Source organism: Fukomys damarensis, unplaced genomic scaffold (genome assembly GCF_012274545.1).
Source record: "Fukomys damarensis isolate Sample0158 unplaced genomic scaffold, DMR_v1.0_HiC HiC_scaffold_39, whole genome shotgun sequence".
Lineage (NCBI taxonomy): Eukaryota > Metazoa > Chordata > Mammalia > Rodentia > Bathyergidae > Fukomys > Fukomys damarensis.
This window is the reverse complement of record NW_022900951.1, coordinates 50,294,705-50,302,758: the sequence shown is the minus strand read 5'-3', so window position 1 is coordinate 50,302,758 and position 8,054 is coordinate 50,294,705. Positions and strand designations below refer to the sequence as shown.

Below are 8,054 nucleotides of genomic sequence, written 5' to 3'. Positions count from 1 at the left end.
TTGAGATTTCTCCTCAGTAGCTACAACTTGGAAACAGCCCAATTGCCCATCAACTGGAGACTGGATAAAGATTTTTTTTTAATAAAATGGAGTAAAGCTCAGCCACAAAGAATGAGAAACTAGAGATATTTGTAGCTAAGTGGATGCACATTGAGGCTGTACTCTGAAGCGAAATTAATAAGACACACATGTGTAAATACAGAATAGTTTCTCTGGTGTGAAAAACTAAAAGTGAAAATAAGGATCAAAATGTATAATTGATGTTGTGTAATAGGAAGAAAAGTTCTGAAAGAGTAAGGGAAGTGGGAGGAATAGGGGAAAGGGAAGAAGGGAAAAGAAAAAATATGAGAAAATAAAAAACGTGGAAACAATGCCTTTGTAAATAGGGAAGGGTGGAGGGGATGAAGAGGGCTGGGAATGGGAAAAAATAAGAACCAAGATAAGTCATGTAAAGATATAAGATCCCAATAATGAATGTAGCTGTACTGTATACCTAAAATGTACCGATAATCAATAAAAAAAGATTTTCTTCCTTGCTCCTTCAACCAACTACATCCATCTGAGCACTCGTGGATAGTTTATAGGTAGTAACATTTATCAAAGAACTAAATCTAAGCAACAACATATTTTCTGTGGTTTTTAAAAATAGGATTTTCCCTCTAGGAAAATCTCTTATTAGCCTCCCTTGTTTTACACTACCCTTTAAACAAAATTGATATTCTCACTTTTCCTTTTTTAAAAATCTCCAAATATGCTCAGTGACACCTGTTACAGCAAAAGCTGCTACAGCCAGAGCTAAGAACAACTGAGATTATTTAAAATTTATGACTTCATTTCAAAGGAAACCCAAAAGATTTTTATGATTGAACTACCTCAATTCTTGCCCCTACTTGTACATTAAGTGTTGAAGGTTAAAATGTTTACAGGAAATGAACAGTCATACTTTCATTACTTATTCATCCTTTTAGGACTTTAAACACAATAGAGACAATGCTTGGTTTTTAAAGCCTCATTTTACTTAGAATTAGAACTGGAACTTATTTTCCTGTTCCTTTCCACTGTCACTTATCCAATTAGGGAGGAACTAAATCCATAGCACATCTAAAACACCTTGCACCACAGCTTCTGTTATACAAACTCATCAAAACTGCGTAACCACTTTAATAAATGGGACTTTAATTTACGATCTTTTCTTACACAAAAATGTTTCTATTGTTCAACATTCCAGCAGGAAACTATAGGTTACATACTATTTTCTTCTTTCTATATAAAGAAGGTCTAGAGAAAGATCATTCAAAATTCATGTGGAGAAGTTGCATCATATGCTGCAGGAGATGGTCTCTGATAGAGTGCAGTGAATGTGTTCTCTGGCCACTAGTTATGGCTTTGCCATTTATTGAATTTTGAAACACAGCACTTCTTATATTTTCTTGACTTATTGCATCATAATTCTAGTCTTCACATGGTAATTTCACTATGAGCCTGTTCAAATTCCCCTTTATATAAAGGCACACACAAATTTAGTATGATGCTATCTTAACTAATTTTATTAATTAGTTTAAGTATATCTATTTCAATTATGCATTATGGGAAAATAACCACAGGATGTATCAGGGAATATTTTATGCCCACTGTGAGATGGATTTCTTGTTTGTACTTTGAGAAAGGGTCTTGCTGCGTAGTTCAGACTGGCCTTAAACTCACTATGTAGTGCAGGTTGGCCTAAAACTCATGGCAATCCTCCTGTCTCAACCTCCCTGATGTTTGTGCCATCACATCCAGTGCGAGATAGATTTAAACTAAAACTTCGTTAATCATCTGACCTCTACAAGCTACTGTTCTGGCTGATGACCACAGTGACATAGCAGATCTCTTGGACTTAAGGTCACTTCAGAACTAATGCCCATTATCTCTTTAACAGTCTAGTTATTTCCTTTTCTTCAGTGTACAGTCACCTTGGTAAAAGATCTCTTTAGAAAAGGCTGTGAGAAACATGAAGAATATAAATTTTTGATAGTATACCAGGATCCTTCCTCTAGGGTATCTTGCCTTTCTTGCATTCTAAGGGTTGTGGTTATGTAACCTTGGTTCAAATTTTGCTGATGACTGCTTTCTTAGGATTCAGTTTAGAGCGTTTTAAAAAATTTGTTGGTTCTACACTCAAGTAAGGATTTAGAAGTTTCCTATATATTTCACTTCTAAGAACTCCATGACTAAGTAGTAAGTGCAACCCATCTGCAGGAGTTAGACTTCTGATTATTACTTTGACTCTGATGACCACTGTAGTAATCACACCCTTCTTTCCTATGTCAGCTTGAGAAGGGAGGAGATGAGACAGTCAGAGATAACCATAAGGACAAAGGGTAGGTACACTCTTGGCATTACCTCAAGATTTATTACCCATTAAACGTACAGTATACATTTTCCCCTGCCCCTCACTCTTCCAAATAATCTTAACGACCTCAAAAACTATGTGTATTATTAAAACCAAAGTGACTCCAAGAATAAACTAGATGATAAAACAAAACTGTTGGGGTCAAGCCTAGAAGGATAGTGGAGAAACAAACTCTCAGGCTTTTAACCTACTATGCATTAAAAGAGTGATTTGTGTTTTGTTTCGAGGCATTTAGTGACTTGAAAGTCAGTTTTATTAAAAAAAATGTACTCTTCACTTGAGCCTACTTGGGTAGCTAAAAGTGGGATAAAGCTTGGCATCTTAGCTTTCATTTTGTATCTGTCGTCCTTATCACTTTAAAACTTTGAGACAAATTCCTGCTGAGCCCTGCACAAAGGCACATTAATCATTTAAGGAGTGTCTATCTACAAATATGTTCAAAGTTTATTAGCTCTAAATGTACCAGAACTATCTCATCCCCCTTCAAAACTTACACCAAGAAAGAGATACACAGGGACATTTAACTGCCAGCATTCACCTTTTGTGCTAGAAACCCTGGGATGGAGTCCCAGAAGTCCTGTTTTTGCTCTAAACGTGCAGTCACCTTAGTTCCAGTAGAACCTCTGCAAAACTGAGAAAGCAACTCCCAAGTAGGAACAATAATCTCATGGGAACTGGATTGTCCCCTTAGGCGATAAATACTTATTAGAAGCTCCAAAGCCAGAACTGAAATAATGAAAGAGACCTTACCTTATCTCAACAACCTCATAATATCTGGCCTCTTTTTTTGAAATATGCGAATCCAGTCTTCATCACAACTGTACTCTGTCAAACCCCTACCCAGGCAGAAGAGAACGAACTCCCCAGGCAATGCTGTGGCACACACTGCGAGGTGCAAAAGATAACGGAAAGACAAGAAATGGGTTTGAGATGAACAGCAATCCTATCCATGCCCCATGCAGAAACATCTGCAAGTCCAGGTACCCTTAGGAGACCATAAATCGTCCTCTACCCCAGAACAAAAATTTTCCACTCCTCTGCAGAGTACTCTCTCCCCTACTTGTACTCTCCTATAAAGTCTGCCCTCACTCAAACCCTCATGGTCAGCAGTCTTAATGCCTTTGACCCACCTGCACCAGGCTGAAAATAGCATCTCTTTTGTTGTTTCATCTCTGCCTGTCCTGGTGGTCTCAGTCGTGCCTCAGTTTACTCAATTACGCTCCTTTCAGTTCTTTTCAAGGTGAAGTCCTTTTCCATTTTCTCCTACTTCTCAATAAGCTTTTGCTTGTAAATTCATGCTGTTTCTAAAGTTTTAATTTTCATTATAACTGAAAGCTCCACACTAGCCAGTGACAAATTGAGCGTTACTTCTTGGCTCCTGCAACCTCAGTATTATACACAGTTACATTAATTAGATATGTTGTAGGCAGTTAGGGCCAAGCCTCGAGGGAGTCAATGCAGAAGACAATTGAGACACATTAACTGAAAGGCAACATTTAAAAAAAGAACTGCTCTACCCACATACTTCCCCTAGGGATGAATAGCAGTGATTTATATTCTAAATAAACATCACGGGGGCCAAAAACCTCCCTAGCCCATTTCCTTTCCAAAAAAATTCTTGTTCATATGTATACTTGCTATGTGACTTTTTTCCCCATTTGATCCACATATAATTTATGTTACCCAAGTGACGATACTTTGTAATCTTATTGATCATAGTTTTGTCCCACCTTACATCCACCTAGTGATTTTCCATTGGACTATAGGTTTGTCCCAATTTGAACCTGCCTCACCTTGTGTTTTTTCTTTCAAACACCCTTCAAAAGTAGGGTGGGTGGGCAAGACACTTTCTGGACTCACTTTTGTGTCTCTTAGACAGAAGCTATCTTTCATTAAATTCTTCCTACTCTTAACCTCCATTGTTCTCAGGATTCATTCTTTGATTTTAGAGAACATGAGCTCAGTGTGTCTAGACATCTAGCAGGTTGGGAGTTATAATATTTCCCTTCTATTATTTAGATTTTTTTTGGTACCGGGGATTGAACTCCCTCTCAATGAGTGACACTTCATGTAATCACAGTGTAAGCCACCACAAAATATATATATCCTGTTAGCCTCAAAGTTCACAGTGTCTCTCTTGTTACGTCCTCTCTGTTGTGTTATGCCATATGAATATCCTGTTCCTAAAGAAAGCCCAAACCTCAAGACAGTTACATTATTGCTCATCCCAAGCCCATCCGAAATTAAACTATTGTATAAAACTTCCCCATTTTTTATTCTGGGGCCCAGATCTTTGCAGAGTACCTAGCTCCATTGGGATGGCTGGTCAAATAAAGCCTCAGCTTTCCTCCATTTCTTTTGAGTGGGTTTGTCTTTCTTAGTCCAGATTTTCTACAACATTCAATTCCCTGACTTGGAAAGCTGATCATGATGGCCATTTTTTTTTTATTGTACCAGATATAGAACTCTGGTCCTTGAGCTTGCAAGGCAGGTGCCAGAACCACTGAGCTAAATCCCCAGCCCCATGCTGGCCTTTTGAGCCATTGGCTCAGAGTCAGAGAGTGGCCACCAGGAGTCCTCTTCGAGGAATGGGATGGCATACTTCCACCCTATTTGGTGGTATCTATTTCATGGGATGAGGGTGACTGACGGTTGTGCTTACTTATTCTGAATAGACTCTGGAAAAGAGGTGGATTGAAAGCCTTCCAGGGTTACAGGATAAGGTAAAGCCCTGAGGCTCATTTCAGCTCCATTCAGGCCTGTCCCATTGGACAGAAGGAGAGACTGATCACCTTTCAGACTTTTTGGCCAGAGAATCCAGTCAGGGATCTCCCTAAGGGAGGAAGAAGTGTCTCTATTTGGTTGAATCTGTGAGTGCCTGTGTATGAATGAGATGGATATCAAATTCCTGATTCCAGTTTGGCTGCACAAGGCTGAAGCAAGTGTGGAGTCCCTAACCTGGGTTCCAGGGCTACCTCATATGGCTTTGGGAAGCACTGCAGTGATAGCCAGGATCAATGGCCTGTCAATGTTAGGAGGAGCCTGAAATATCTCATCAAAGAGACTGGCCAGGAATGGATGAAGTGATTGATGCCATGCTCATTGTCCATTTCTGTGGGTGGAAAGGGAGGGAATATTTTAACCTCTAAGTGACTAGTTAATGTGTAAATGAGTGTAACTGGGCATGGTCCTCCAGGACTGGTCTGTGGCTCTGTGGTTTCGACTAAGTTAGCTTGATTCTGTGTTTCTGTGGTGACTCTGTAAGGCACAACAGTGACTCACCTCCCATAATAGGAGGTTTACCAGGAGGGGGCGATATCCACACACTTTAGCCAAAGTGCACCCGCGAGGGGCACAGACAGGTGGATGCCTATATGGTCTCCGTTAGGAGGCATCCACTCTTTGTTGCAACACCATTCAAGGGCACCACATACACCACACATTATGGGAAATAATCAGAGTAAGCCAATTATGCTAGAATGCATGCTACTCAACTCTAAGAAAGGCTTTCATGGAAACTATAGAATTAAGATGAAACTGTCAAAACTGAAGGTTTTCTGTGAGGTAAAGTGGCCCAAGCTTAATGTTGCATGGCCAGCAGAATGGACCCTAGGTGCCCCACAGTCCAGGCAGTCTGGAAAGTTGTGTCAGGAAAGCCTGGGCATCCTGATCAGTTCCCCTACAGCAATTCTTGGCTGGAAAAGCTCAGGCCCTCCCCCAGTGGGTTCAATTTTGCATTAGTAGGAAGGGACAGAGTCAAGTTTTTGTGGCCCAGAACTGTAGTCACTGCTCTAAAGCCCTAAAAAAGCCAATTCATCAGGGCCCATCTGAGCAGGACTCTCTGCAACCACCTTATGTCCTCATGCCACCATCTGCACCTTCATTACTCACTCCTGTTCTGCCAGAGAGCTCACCACCTTCTAATTTACCACCACCTCCAACCCTCTTGGACCCCTGTCTCCTGAGTTACCACCTGTCAGACCAGCAGCCTCATCTCCAGCCACTCCAAAATCCGCCCCCCCATGTTGACACCAGTTCCATGTCCTGCCAACTCTCTCCTATACCTACTGCTTCCAACTGAGGCCCTCGACTCCTCCACCATCCTGTGTAGCAATGAGATCGCTTCTCCAGAGATGCTCCTCATCAGATGTTAGATCTCTTAGCTACCGATCCATGAGGTCCAGTTTCCACCCCTACCCTGGAAGATGGCTCTGAACAACCCAAACTAGTCACTCTTTATTATCAACCATTTAACACAACTAACCTCCTCAATTGGAAGTAGCACATTTCATCATATTCTGAAAAGCCCCAAGTGATCATTGACCTTATGGAGTCCATATTCCGGGCCCATATGCCTACCTGGGATGAGTGCTGTCAGCTGCTATCTACCCTGTTCAACACAAAGGAGAAATGCAGAATCATCACCAAGGCCAGGAGATACCTTAAAGACATGACCACCCACCAGCCAAGATGTAGAAACATGGGCCAAACTCATGGATCCTGAGGCCAGAACAAAATGGAACTTCCACTTGGGCAAAGGGACAAAAAGCCAACGCCAGGCACTGTGGAGCCCTCCTCTACATGAACAGAGTTCATGTAGCTGCCAAAAAGCCTACAAACATGTCCAAAACTGCTTCTGTGCAACATAAGCCTGAGGAATTGTCTGAGAATTGACTTTGAGCAACTCTGTGAAACGTTATGTGACTACATCCCATTTGATCCAGAAGATCCAAAAATCAGAGTGTGGTAAACTCTGCATTTGTGGCCCAGTCTGCTCCTGACATCTGACACAAGCTCCAAAGAATGGAAGCGTTTGTGGCAAGAATATCACAGAACTACTTGAAGTAGCAATGAAAGTTTTTGCCAACAGAGACTGGGAACCCTAGCAAAAAGCAGAGAAAAAGATGAAACAAAAAGTCTTGCTCCTTGCAGCATTCAGGAAAGCTAGATCAGACAAGAAGGTCAGGACTACTACCATGCAAGGGGGGAAACCAGCACCATTCCCCCTACATCCAGATCAATATGCCTACTGCAAAGAAATTGGACACTGGAAAAATGAATGTCCAAATCAGAAGGGGGGCATGCTCAAACTAAAGACCAGTGGTAGTGCCGGTCCTCGTTACCAGCCCAAGCTTCCAATGCCAGACCTATCAGACTTGCTAGAGTAGACTCAGATTAGGACAGACCAGGTACCCTCAGTCTTGGCTCCCAGAAGCTCATGGTCAAAAAGACAGTTGGGGGCTAACCAATGACTTTCCTGATTGACACAGGAGCTGACCATTCTATTGCAACCACTCCAGTGGTGCCCTTCACAGAACTGTTACCATCATGGGGCCACAAGATCTCAAATGGCTTGCTCTTTCTGCCAGCCTCAAGCCTGCTGCCTGGGAGGACATGAAATAGTTCATGAATTCCTCTATTTGCCTGGCTGTTCCATTCCTCTACTGGGATGAGAACTGTTTGTTATCCAAACTCAGAGCTCAAATCATATTCACTTCTGAAGGGCTGGTCTGACCTTCAGTGATCAGAAAAGCCTAGTCTTATCAATTGTGGTCCCAAGTGAAGAAAAATGGAGACTGCATACCATTGATCACAAAGAAGTAAATCCTCTTGATCTCCTTGAGGCCTTTCCAGAAGTCTGGGCTGAAAAATCTCTGAT

The 8,054-nt window shown here is 41.6% G+C and overlaps 1 protein-coding gene across 8 annotated transcripts in view; it reads right to left on the bottom strand.

Annotated features, from left to right (window-relative positions):
• Zc3h12b (zinc finger CCCH-type containing 12B) overlaps nt 1-8,054 on the bottom strand; it is a 402,674-nt gene that overhangs the window by 47,939 nt on the left and 346,681 nt on the right. Inside the window, exon 2 of one of the 8 annotated variants that reach the window (XM_010632200.2) lies at nt 3,146-3,280. The exons of the other annotated variants lie outside the window; for them this stretch is intronic. The gene's annotated coding sequence lies outside the window, so the exon portion shown is untranslated. The remainder of the gene's footprint in view (nt 1-3,145; nt 3,281-8,054) is intronic. 8 annotated transcript variants of the gene reach the window in all.